The sequence below is a fragment of the Equus quagga genome, chromosome 6 (genome assembly GCF_021613505.1).
Source record: "Equus quagga isolate Etosha38 chromosome 6, UCLA_HA_Equagga_1.0, whole genome shotgun sequence".
Lineage (NCBI taxonomy): Eukaryota > Metazoa > Chordata > Mammalia > Perissodactyla > Equidae > Equus > Equus quagga.
The window spans coordinates 102,446,103-102,459,289 of NC_060272.1; the positions used below are offsets into that span (position 1 = coordinate 102,446,103).

Genomic DNA, 13,187 nt, shown 5'->3' on the forward strand with positions numbered 1-13,187 from the left:
AGGCCGGCGGCCGCGCGGCGCCTGAGCGTCCACATGCTGCTCGCGATCCGCCGCCGCTCCGCCCTCCCGCTCGGGGGACGCCGCGGCGACCCCTGGTGGCCGGGGGTCGCAGGCGCCGCGCTCGGGCCCCCTCGTCTGCCGGCTGTGGGAAGCGGCCGCGGGTTAGAGCTCAGGAAGAACTTCCCAGCATTGCACTGTCTCTGCGTTTAACAAAACTAGAGAGCCTGCTTCGTGCAAAGCCCGGGGCTGACCCCTTGCGCGCCCTACTGAAGGAGTAAGTGAGGTCCTCGACCAGCCTAGTGCCCCGCTGGTGCGGAGCTCTCCACGGGCAGGAGTGGGAGCTGCAGTCTTGCTGTGAACCGGAGGGGCTGCAGGTTCTTGAAGCTGCTTGGCCGCCAGTCTAGGTTACAGCAGTTAGGAGCCTGCAGACAGGAGACAGACTGCCTGGTTTAAATCCGAACTCTGCCCACTTCCTATCTGGGTGACCAGTGGGCAAGTTAATTAACCTCTCTGTGCCTCATCTGCAAAATGGGGTTTATAAAAGTTTCTACTTCATAGGGTTGTTGTAAGGATAAAATGAGTTCATGTATGTAAAGTTTTTTTCGACAGGCTCTGGACCCTGTTAAGTGCACAATAAATATTAAGTTGTTAATACATTTTGAAAGAAAATTTTAGTTAGGTTGTATATTGCAAAAAAAAAAGGAGTGAAAATTTCGTATTTTATATATGCTTTAGAAATTGTCAAATATGCTTACTGGAGAGTATCATTTTTATGGAGAGAGAGTGGGCAGAGAAGATAGAAGGTGTTAAAATTCTTCCAAAGCCACTTTGGTACTTTGTGAATAGTGGAGATAAGACACATGTATAAATACTTAGGACACCAGATGACAAGCATTAAAGAGGAACACAAACTAACATATGTCAGTGTTGAGTGGGAGAGTGTATACAACTGGGGCAATCGAGGAAGTCTTCATGGAGGAGGTGGCCTTTGCACAGGGCCTTGAAATAGGGTAGAGGAGGTGGGATCTGAATGGCTATCAGAGAGGTAGTCCAGGGCAGGGCTATCTTTTGGATGAGAGACCCTCTCCTGCATTCAGTTAGTTCTAAGCAGCTGTTGAGCACCTGTTCTGTATATGCCAGGCATGGAGAAACCATTTTCCTCCTGTAAAGTGTCTGGAGAGACTTTTGATTGTCACAACTTGGCTGGGGTAGGGGGTGTGTGCGCTACAACGCTCAGCACAGAGCCACACACATTAGCAGCCCTCAAAAACGCCAGGCATACAGGTCAGTGAAGAAAGGACCATGCCAGACAGGAGAGGGGATGGGGCTATGCAGCTTAGCCATTCATCCTCCTCCCAATAAGTGCCTGAAAAGACCTGGATCCCATAGAAAGAATCTCCATCTTCCTCAGATCAAGTCATTACATACTCTCATGCACACAAAAGGGCACAATCCTGTGATCTCAATAGATTGCAGACGTGGAATTAAGACACTTGTTCCATGGGGTGTGAAGTTACCCACTGGGAGGAGAGGCGTGGTTACCATAAATCTCTGATGGAGAATAAATGGGGTATAAACGAGGTATAAGTGGAGATATTTAACTGAACTAGTTCCTTTTGCAGAATCAGCGTTCCACACGCATAGCATAAGCTTCCTATGTAAAGTCTCTTTCCTTGGAAAGGCAGGGATGTGATCCTCTGCACCCTGTCCCAATGCTCATAATTATTTTTTTTTTTAAAGATTTTATCTTTTTCTTTTTCTCCCCAAAGCCCTCCGGTACATAGTTGTGTATTCTTTGTTGTGGGTTCTTCTAGTTGTGGCATGTGGGACGCTGCCTCAGCGTGGTCTGATGAGCAGTGCCATGTCCGCGCCCAGGATTCGAACCAACGAAACACTGGGCCGCCTGCAGCGGAGCGTGCGAACTTAACCACTCGGCCACGGGGCCAGCCCCTGTTCATAATTATTTTGGGGTAACTTCAGAGCAGGTTCTTTAAGGCCCCAGGTACCGTTTGTCCTTACGCACGAGGTCCTCTTCAAGGCCGTGAGGCTCAGAGATTTCACAGTCGCGTCATGCACAAGAGTCGTCAGAGTAAGCAGTGGCATTGGACTCTTGTGATCTGATCCGCTAAACTCGCCACTGTCTTTCTTTGCGTATTAGCTTTGAGAACTTGTAGAGCCGATTCGGTATTGATCAGCTTCCTTCCCGATGGTTCCTATTGACGCCTTTCATCTTAATAACAGTCTGTGATAACAACATCAGTAAAGATGGTTCCTATTGACGCCTTTCATCTTAATAACAGTCTGTGACAACAACCTCAGTAAAGAGTGTTTATGCTGCTTTAGAGTTTACAGAGTGTTTCCCCTCTCAGTGTGTCTTTACATTAGGATTTGACTCTACCACAGTCCTGTGAGAGTGATATCATTCTCTCCATTTTACAGATGAGGAAACTGAGGCTCAGAGAGGTTAAGTGACTTGCCCAAAGCTGCCATGTGTGGCTACTAATACACGGTGGAGCCAAGACTAAAAAGCAGATCTTCTGACTTCCGTCTGGTGTGTTCCCTCTGTGGAAAGTGCGGTTTTCACTTTTCCCTCTTGCTTTCCCTTTTGAGTCTTACGTGATCTTTATCGACAATGGGTTCACGTTGACGTTTTTGTTCTCCTTTCAGCCCATCTCGCACACACCTCCGAGTCTTCCTGACTGACCTGGAGTAGATGTTGTTCCTCACCTGACTGCTGAAGGCGAGATGAGGCTTGACTTGCCGCAAGCTGGGCCACTGGGGCACGAGTGTCCTCACTCAGACCACTGACAGGTGGCCAGGTGGAGCAGGCACAGCATTATGCAGGCCTGGATTTAGTTTTCAACAGGTTAGTGGAGCTAAAATAAAAAATTTTTAAAAACGTAATGGGGCCGATAGTTTTGCACCAGAGAGTGCAAGGGTGAGCCTTCAGGTTTCTAGGAAGGCTTTAGTGTGCGATGTCCAGAGATGCCAAGATGGGTCAGATGACCGCTGGAAGGTCATCTTTGACAGGGATTCCTTTTCTCTTTTCTGTCTTACTTGAAACATTTTTGTCTACCTCCAGATAATGCACTGCTTTGTTATAGCGGTATTTAAGAGAGAAGTTCAGATCCTATCGCCCCACTTCACTAGCTGTTTGACCTTAAGCAAGTTGTCTAAATTCTCTAAGCCTCAGTTTTTACATTCTAGGATAATGATAATAATATCTAAATCATAAGGTTTGTCATTAGGATTAATCATACAATTTGTAATAATCACTAATATACATTAGTTATTTATAATGTACCAGGCACCATTCTAACAACTTTCTCAGTAATAACTTGTTTAATTTTAGCTAGTAACATTAGCCCCATGTCACAGACTTGAGACACAGAGATGCTATGTGACTTGCCCAAGATCACACAGCTCATCAGTGATGTGGCTGGGCTTTGACCCCATGCAGTCTTGTTCCAGAGAGAAAGCTCCTAACCGCCATGCTCTAGTGTCTCATTTTTAGGTTCAATAAGGTGAAATAATATTTATGAAGTCCCTAGGGGACTATCAGGTATATAGTAGAAACTTAATGAACAGTGATTATTGTTATATTTAGCCTCCAAAAATCTTTTCAAAAGAGGTTACATCTATTATGTAAACATCAACATCACTCACATCACCTCCTATTTTGACTTTTTTAAATTGAGAAATTAGAAGAACCAGTCAGAGGTGCATTTAAAATGTCCTCTATTCCCTGACCCCGCTCCACACAACTTAAAGCTCGTGTAACAGTGGAGAAGCACTTGGGTAGACAGAAGGCGAAGGTAGTGAGCGATCATCGTGGTGCTACTACGTGAGGTCAGGACTAGATCCTTTCACGTATGTCATCTAACTTAATCCTCACAAACAGCAGGGGAGGGGTTGTCATGCTCAATTTACAAATAAGAAAACTGAGAATCATTAGATTTATTAGTATAACTAGCAATGAATCTAATGAGTGAAAAGTCTAAAGTCACCTGGCCTGTAAATGAGCCCTGCCTGACTCTGTTTTTCCCACCACACTCAACTTAGGAGTCAAGCTTGGTATTCAGTCTTCGCTTCCGCGTTGGTTGCAGATACTATGCAGGAAATGCCACTGGACGGTGTGAGAGGTGCAACAGGAGCTGCAAAGCCTGCTGGGGCCCGCGGCCCACAGACTGCCTGTCTTAGGATCCATTTTTCTTTCTGCTCTGCTCCAAGGGAGAGTGTCATCGCCCCTGCCTGCAGCACTACTACGCAGAGCAAAGCACGCAGACCTGTCAGAGGTGCCATCCAACTTGCAATAAATGCAAAGGTGAGGGCATCTCTATCATTTTGCATGTGTGAATGGAAAAGTGAAAGTTTTCCTTACTGCTTAGCCCTTCTCTCCTTTTCACCACCTTTGGAGCTTCCTCTCACTTGCCAACCTCAGAACCGGTTCTCTCCAGCTCCCTCGGTTCTCTCTCAGCTTCTCTATCTGCTCTCTAACCTTGGCTTCTCCTCCGCTCACTGCTGCCGCTTCAGATCCTCCCATCCTTCAAGGCCTAGATACAGCATCATCTCCTCCAGGAAGTGTTTTCCACCTATTCTGTCTTCCTTCTGTGCCTGTTGAACTTGGAATCTGCCTAACGAAATTTATCTTCATTACTTCAGCAACTACTTAAGACGTCTGCCTCAAACTCTGCCAAGCCCCGTTCTTATTTTCCAGATGCCTGCTTGTCTGTCCAGAGATCCTTAAATCAAGGTACCCCAGAGTCACCACAATCTTTGTTTTCCTCTGATAGTCGCTCTTTCTGTTCATGGCACACCATCCAATCAATTACTGAGCTTAGGTGCCTTGAAGTTCTCCTCATCTCTTCTCTTTCCCTTGCCTCCAGCCCAACCCACCTACCTCCAACAAAGGAAAACTCCAGGTCTGTGGATTCTCTCTCCTAAACGTTTCTCCACTCAGATCTCTTTCTCCATCCTCACAGTCCTTATTTTCCATCTCAGCATCTCTTAGCAGACTTTCCGAAGTAGCCAGTACCTCACTCCAACTCTGGTCTTGCTACCTCCCTCCCCTTACCCCACCAACCCAGATCATCTTGTTCAATAATGTCCACGCCCGGGATTCGAACTGGCGAAACCCGGGGCCACCGAAGCACAACGCATGAACTTAACCACTCGGCCACGGGGCTGGCCCTAGAGTTTCTTGATCTGTGATTTTTTTTTTTTATTAAGATTATGATAGATTACAACCTTGTGAGATTTCAGTTGTACATTATTGTTAGTAATGTTGTGGGTACACCACTTCACCCTTTGTGCCCTGCCCCCACCCCCCCTTTTCCCTGGTAACCACCGTTGATCTGTGATCTTGATCTTAATCTCTATGTCTCTCCTACCTGCTCTTTTATATTTTTATCTCTTTGATTCTCTATGGTTTATACTAGGTTAATTCTTCAGTACTCTATTCCATTTCCCTAATTTGTTCTCTGAATGTTCACTCTAAAGTTCAGCCCGTATATTATTTTAATTTATTTAAAAGACCTATTTTTAAGATTTCTAATTGTTTCTTTTTCATCTCCATTTTTGTTTCATATCTTCCTGTTTGTTTCATAATTTATTATTTTTTATGGATATTAATGTCTTTACTTATTTTTTGAGCACTTAGGTCAATTTTAAAAACTTTGTCACACTTTTCTATAAAATGAATATTATCTGAAGTAAATTCATGTTCTAATTCTTGACTGTGTTTGTTGTTTTTCTTAGCACTCATTTTATCCGCATACTTTGGAATTTTGGTCTCACGCTCATTTTGAGTGGGAGCCTTTGGGTTCCAGCGTCCCTGGAGGTGATATTGACAACAGAGATCCCATGAGCAATCCCATGCACAGCTCAGGGGAGTTCCTGGTCAGAGGTGACGTCAATGAGGGCAGAGAGTCCACCCTGACTCCTGTTTTAAACGCTAAGCCTGGATTTTGGTCCTGGTCTCATATGAAACACTTTTAGTTCTTATTATGGTAGAAAATTGAACTCACAGCCACCACTGCTTACATCTAGGCCCAGAACAAAAGAAGTGGGTGGCTTGAATCTGACTACTATTTTGCATTTATATTCTCTTTCTGGTCCGAAGAGCTTTCATCTTATTTTTGAGCCTACCCAGCTCCTTTTTGGGTTCTCTCTGTTTATGTTTGTTCTACCATTTCAGTGTGTTTGGAGTGAAGGGGTCATGTCAGAACCTGAACTTACATGTGATTTTTTGAGGTGTACGTGTTACCAATGGATAATCAGATTCTTAAAGAGCATCATGCTCTAAATTCTTGCCCAGCCTCATTCTGCTAATCCAAATGCCTGGGGGTTGGGGGGGTGAGTATTTTAGAGTGGGTTTTTTGTTTTGGTTTGTTTTTTGGTACTTAAGACTTTTAGATGAAACAAGCAAAGGCCAATCTGTTAGAGCCTGCTACTAATCTTGCGTCCTTTCCCTTCCAAAATCATTCATCTTGGGGCAGTAGGTTGACTACATAAAAATGTCAGCGAGTGAGGATGACAAGATGAGAAATCAGCTCCTTCCTCCTTCTGGGAGAAGACCATCAACCACCCTTGCTGTCTAGCCACTGAGCTGACCTTCCTGAGCACTATCTTGATAATATTTTAAAATAACTTCTTCCCAAGAGCTCCCCAAGTAGGTATGAACATAGCCATCTCCAGATTCAAGGTGGCTTCTGGGATCACCTGTGTCTTGATGCCCCCAAATCTACTTCTCTTTCCCAAAGTTTTCCTGAGCTTCCTGTACATCCAACTTCCTGTTAATATCTCTAATTGGATGTTCAGCAGACGACTGAGACTTGAAATGTAAATGCATTATTCCCTTTTGCCTGGCTACCTCTTTCTGATCTGTTGGAATCAGCATTTCCTCTGGAAAGCCTTCCCTCCCCCCTCCATTCTGTGTTTCCTTAGTATTCTGCATTCATTCACCTATTTATTTAGTCATCAAATCTTTATCCAGCAGGATGGCCAGACAATGTCGATGCACTGTGAACAAGACAGTCAAGGTCCCTGCAGAACAGAGGGCATATTTGTAACCATTTACTTATCCTTTGTCTCTCTCTAGACTGTCCTCGAAGGCACAGATTAACATGTCTTCCTCACCTTTGTATCTCCAGCACTTAGCACCGTCACAGGGCGGGCAGCACAGGCACGGGTTGCTTCAGGGGAGCCTCCTGCTGACAGTGGTGATGCCTGGCAGGGAGGCTGCACCAGCTGGGGCCGTGGCGGGAGGGATGGCGGCAAGCTTGGGTCAGAGTGGCAGCGGCCTGGGACGCAGGTGGAGCGTTCCACAGGCCCAGTGCCCCCGCTGTGGCAGCAGCTACCATGGTCCACAACATGTCTGAGGCGGTGGAGCTCTGCCTCCGTGCTGCTTCTACCTCAAACCCATCGCAAAGACGACCATCAGCCCAGCCTTCCTGCAGCTGAGGCAGCCGAGATGTCCATCTCCAACTGGGAGGTGATGGAAAGGCTGAAGGGCACGGTGCACAATGACCAGTTCTCTACCCTGTAGATTTCCAAGAGCACCGTGGACTTTATCTGCTTCAAGAGCAAAGTGGAGAACAAGAGTCTGGCATACTACGTTAACAAAGTGAAGAATAAAACACATGATCATCTCAATCGATGCACAGAAAGCATTCAAGATACAGCATCCATTTATGATAACAATTCTGAATAAAATGGGTATAGAAGGAAAGTACTTCAAAATAATAAAGGCCATATATGAGAAACCCACAGCTGACATTGTACTCAACAGTGAATAACTAAAAGCTATCCCTTTAAGAATGGGAACCAGGCAAGGATGCCCACTGTCACCACTCTTATTTAACGTAGTATTGGAAGTCATAGCCAGAGCAATCAGGCAAGAAATAGAAGAAAAAAAAGATCCAAATTGGAAAGGAAGAAGTAAAACTGTCACTATTTACAGATGACATGATTTTATATGTAGAAAACTCTAAAGAATCCACCAAAAAACTGTTAGAAATTATTAACAAATACAGTAAAGTTGCAGGGTACAAAATCAACATACAAAAATCAGTTGCATTTGTATACACTAACAACAAAATAGCCAAAAGAGAAATTAAGAATGCAATCTCATCTACAAGTTTAACAAAAAGAATAAAATACCTAGGAAAAATTTAACCCAAGAGGTAAAAGACCTGTGCACTGAAAACTATAAAACATTGTTGAAAGAAACTGAAGAAGACACAAAGAAATGGAAAGATATCTCATGTTCATGGATTAGAAGAATTAACATAGTTAAAATGTGGGTACTTCCTAAAGCAATCTACAGATTCAATGCAATCCCGATCAAAGTTCCAACAACATTTTCACGAAATAGAACAAAGAACCGAAAATTTATATGGACCAACGAAAGACCCTGAATAACCAAAGGAATCTTGAGAAAAAAGAACAAGGCTGGAGGTTTTCACACTCCCTGATTTCAAAATATACTATAAAACTGTAGTAATCAAAACATCATGGTACTAGTACAAAAACAGATACACCAATCAGTGGAACAGAGTTGAGAGCCCAGAAGTAAACCTACACATTTATGGAGAGCTAATTTTTGAAAAGGGAGCCAAGAACATACAGTGGAGAAAGGAAAGTCTCTTCAATAAATGGTGTTGGGAAAACTGGACAGCCACATTCAAAAGAATGAAAGTAGACCATTCCCTTATACCATGCACAAAAATCAGCTGAAATGGATTAAAGACTTGAATGTAAGACCTGAAGCCGTAAAACTTCTAGAAGAAAACGTAGGCAGTGCACTCTTTGACACTGGTCTTAGCAGCATCTTTCTGAACACCATGTCTCACCTGGCAAAGGAAACAAAAGAAAACATAAACAAATGGGGTTATATCAAACTAAAAACTTCTGCGCAGCAAAGGATCAACAAAATGAAAAGACAACCTAGCAATTGGGAGGAGAATTTGTAAATCATATATTTATAAGGGGTTAATATCCAAAATACATAAAGGATTCATACAATTGAACAACAAACAGACATATAACCCAATTAAAAAATGGATAAAGGATCTGAAAAGACATTTTTCCAAAGAAGATATACAGATGGCCAACAGGCACATGAAAAGATGTTCAACATCACTAATTATTAGGGAAATGCAAATCAAAACTACAGTGAGATATCACCTGATGCCTGTCAGAATGGCTGTAATTAACAAAACAAGAAATTACAAATGTTGGAGAGGATGTGGAGAGATGGAACCCTCATACACTGCTGGTGAGAGTGCAAACTGGTGCAGCCACTATGGAAAACAGTATGGAGATTCCTCAAAAAATTGAGAATAGAACTACCATATTGATCCAGCTATTCCACTGCTGGGTATTTATCCAAAGAACATGAAAACATGAATACGAAAAGATATTTGCACCCCTATGTTCATTTTGTCATTATTCACAATAGGCAAGACGTGGAAATGACCTAAGTACCCATCAATGGATGAATGGCTAAAGAAGATGTAGTATATATACACCATGGAATACTATTCAGTCATAAAAAAGGATGAAATCTTGTCATTTGTGACAACCTGGATGGATCTTGAGGGTATTATGCTAAATGAAATGTCAGATAGAGAAAGTCAAATACCACATGATTTCACTCATAAGTGGAAGAAAACAACAACAATAACAACAAACACATAGATCCAGAAATTAGATTGGTGGTTACTAGAGGGGAAGGGGAGAGGGAGGAGGGTGAAAGGTGTAAAACGACACGTGTATGTATGTTGATAGATGGTAATTAGCCTTTGGGTGGTGAACATGATGAAGTCTACACAGAAACTGGACTATAATGATGTACACCTAAAATCTAAAAAAAAAAAATGATGGGGCTGGCCTTGTGGCAGAATGGTTAAGTTCGTGCACTCCGCTTCGGCAGCCCAGGGTTTCGCCGGTTCGAATCCTGGGTGCGGACATGGCACTGCTCATCAAGCCATGCTGAAGCGGCATCCCAAATAGCAAAACCAGGAGGACCCACAACTAAAAATACACAACTATGTACCCCGGGGGGCTTTGGGGAAATAAAGGAAAAATAAAATCTTTTTAAAAAAAAAGAGCCTGGTGAAGTCTTTCTTGGCCTCCCTCCACCGCAAGACCACACAGCTCAGTGGCTTCTCCAACATGCTCAAGGTGTGTGCCATCAAGTTCAAAACTGACTTTCCCACCTGCCACAACTCATTCTTGGCGACTCGAAGGATATGAACTAAATGCTGCAGGCCGAGAAGCCGAACGTGATTCGCCTGGAGGGGCTGTCCTGCACATGGCTCACCCTGAAGGAGTCAGGTTCAGAGAAGCCCAGCGAGGAGGTTCTGGTCAAGGCTTTTGAGAAGTTTAGGGAGATACAGAACAGAGACATGCCCACAATGGACCCCTACCGAGAGGAGATGGCGAGCCAGAACTTCCACACCTTCAGCTTGCAGGGCACTTGAAGTTCAAGACATATGTCCAGTCCCGCGGGTACGTGGGCTTCATCCAAGCCCAGAGCGCCTTGCACAGGATGAAGCTCATGTACACGGGTGAGGACAGTAAGGCCACGGCCCCCCACATCAAGGTTTCTTTGGATTCGACCACACCACCTAAGTGATGCCTCAATGAAGAAATGACAGCGACGAGAAGAACAAAAGCTCTAGGAGAAAGAGGCAGAGGAGAAGCAGAGCGCAGAGGAAAGGAAACCGAAAGAGCTAGAATTGGAGAGAGAAAGAAAGAGAGAAGCTTCGCAAGAGGGAACAAAACTAGAAGGCCTGTGAATTCCATCGGAATCAGAAAAAGCTCGAGAAGCTGTAAGCGAGGAGTAGAAAAAGCTACAAGAAAAAAGTAAAACTGGAAGAGTGGAAGCTCCTGCTGGCACAGAGGCACCTGGGGGCCATCCGGCTGACTGGGGAGCTGCTGGGCTGAGCCCAGGTCCCCGCTGGGCAGGCCGGGCTGGTCTCATACTCAGCACGGAGCTGCCTCTTCCTGCTCTGGGCTGCGATCCATGCATTTCTCTGGAAATGGGAGGCCGTATCACGGCTCTGCCTTTCCTCAGCTGGATGCAACCCAAACCAAAGAAATGTCGCCATACTGAGAAAAAATATACACTGAAAAAAAACCAACTTGCAGAGGGTGCACAATAACAATTTTTTAATGTTTTAGAGTGACTCTTGGTAACGTAAACATGAAATTGCTCTTAGCTGGAAAATGCTTAGACTGGTGGACGATCTAAACTAACTTGCGAGTGCTGTTCATGCCAGTCCAAGAATTTCTCTTATGTACCTCACGGCATGGTGTATCAGCACTATCCAACAGAAATATAATCCAAGCCGTACATATAGTCTTAAAGTTTTTAGTAGTCACATTTAGAAAAATGAAATTAGAGGCCACCCTGTGGCCAAGTGGTTAAATTTTCACGCTCTGCTTTAGTGGCCCTGGGTTCGCTGGTTTGCATCCTGGGCGTGGACCTGGCACTGTTTGTCAGGCCATGCTGAGGCGGCATCCCACATGGCACAACTAGAAGGACCTATAACTACAGTATACAACTGTGTACTGGGGGCCTTTGGGGAGAAGAAGGAAAAATAAAAAAAATTTAAATTAACAGGTCAAATTAATTTTAATATTTATTTAACTAATATATCTAAAATATTATCATTTGAACATGTAATCAATATAAAAATTACTGAGATATTATAGATCCTTTTTTTGTACTGAGTCTTTGAAATCTGAGGTTTATCCTGTGTTTACAGCACAACTCAGGTTGGACCAGCCACATTTCAGGTGCTTAATAGCCACTTGTGGCTGGTGGCTACTGTCTTGGGCAGCACATTGCTAATGTAGAACAATGGTTCCAGATGGTATCTTTGCAGGAGGCCATTTTCTTCAGGTGCAGTCTCAGGCTGAATCCTGTTATGTAAATGGATCAGGGCAGAGTTGCTCAGGTGGGAGCAGAGGAGGGATCTTGGAACACCATCTGAGGCTCCCTCCTTTGCCCCTCCCACCACTTCCAGGTAGTGCTTGCAAACTCTAGCACACAATGAGTCCTACTCTTTCCCCATCTGCTATTAACTCTCATCTTTGAAAGACTTAGCCTTTCAAACCCACTGCATTTAAGTAATCATTAATTTGTGTCCTCTTTAATTCATTCCAGGGGTACCTATAATTGCCACTCAAAACTTCTAATCAGAATAAAATAGATGAGAGAATACGTTGAATTGAGGGTGGCGTGGGAGAATGGTGGGAAGCCTGCATTGTCATTGGCCATATTGTGGTAAATATTGACTTTCTATTAGGTTTCTTGAAAAGTTGAAGGTATGTCTGATACCACCCTTATTAGATGTGTGGGGTCTTTATTCCAACTAGGATTGCCAGATAAAATACTGTATTTCAATTTGCTACATGAAAACCCTAGTCTCAACTCCCCACTTTAGTGCAGTGGGCTAGCGGGGGAGAGGGGCCCTTGGTTTCTGAGCAAGACCAGGTAACCATCATTAGGTAAGTTAGTGTCTCTTAACATCCGTCAATGAGTACAGGACAACACTAGCTTTTTAAGACTTTTGTGGGGATTGGAGAAGTTACTAGTGATGTTGTGAGCACAGTTTGAAAAACTATAAATTCTTTAATTGGGTTTGAGATTTCCTAGGTGGGTTAAGGGTCATGGTTTTGAGCATTCCCAGTTGCAAAAGTTCATCAGAACACCCAGACAATGGAATACTATGCAGCGCTAAAGAGATCCGAGCTATCGAGCCATGAAAAGACATGGAGGAGACTTAAGTGCATATTACTAAGTGAAGGGAGCCAATCTAAAAAGGGCACATACTGTGTGATTCCAACTATATGACATTCTGGAAAAGGCAAAACTATGGAGACAATAAAAAGATGAGTGGTTGCCAGGGGTTGCGGAGGGGGAGAGATGACTAGCACGGAGGATTTTTAGGGCAGTGAAAATATTCTGTATGGTACTATAAAGATGGACATATGTCATTATACATTTGTCTCAACTCATAGAATGTACAACACAAAGAGACGACCCTAGAATTTTGCTAGGTCTCCACTAGTCTTAATAAAGGCAAAATTCCTGATCCTGTGGAGCCTACATTCTGGTTGGAGGCGAGAAAAGAAACAACAAGCATATGTATATGATCTGGTAGGTGAGCCAGGAA

The 13,187-nt window shown here is 43.8% G+C and overlaps 1 pseudogene; it reads left to right on the plus strand.

The window, feature by feature from the left end:
• LOC124240787 (A-kinase anchor protein 17A-like) overlaps positions 1-10,685 on the plus strand; it is a 19,315-nt pseudogene extending 8,630 nt beyond the window's left edge.
• The last annotated feature ends 2,502 nt before the right edge of the window (positions 10,686-13,187 follow it).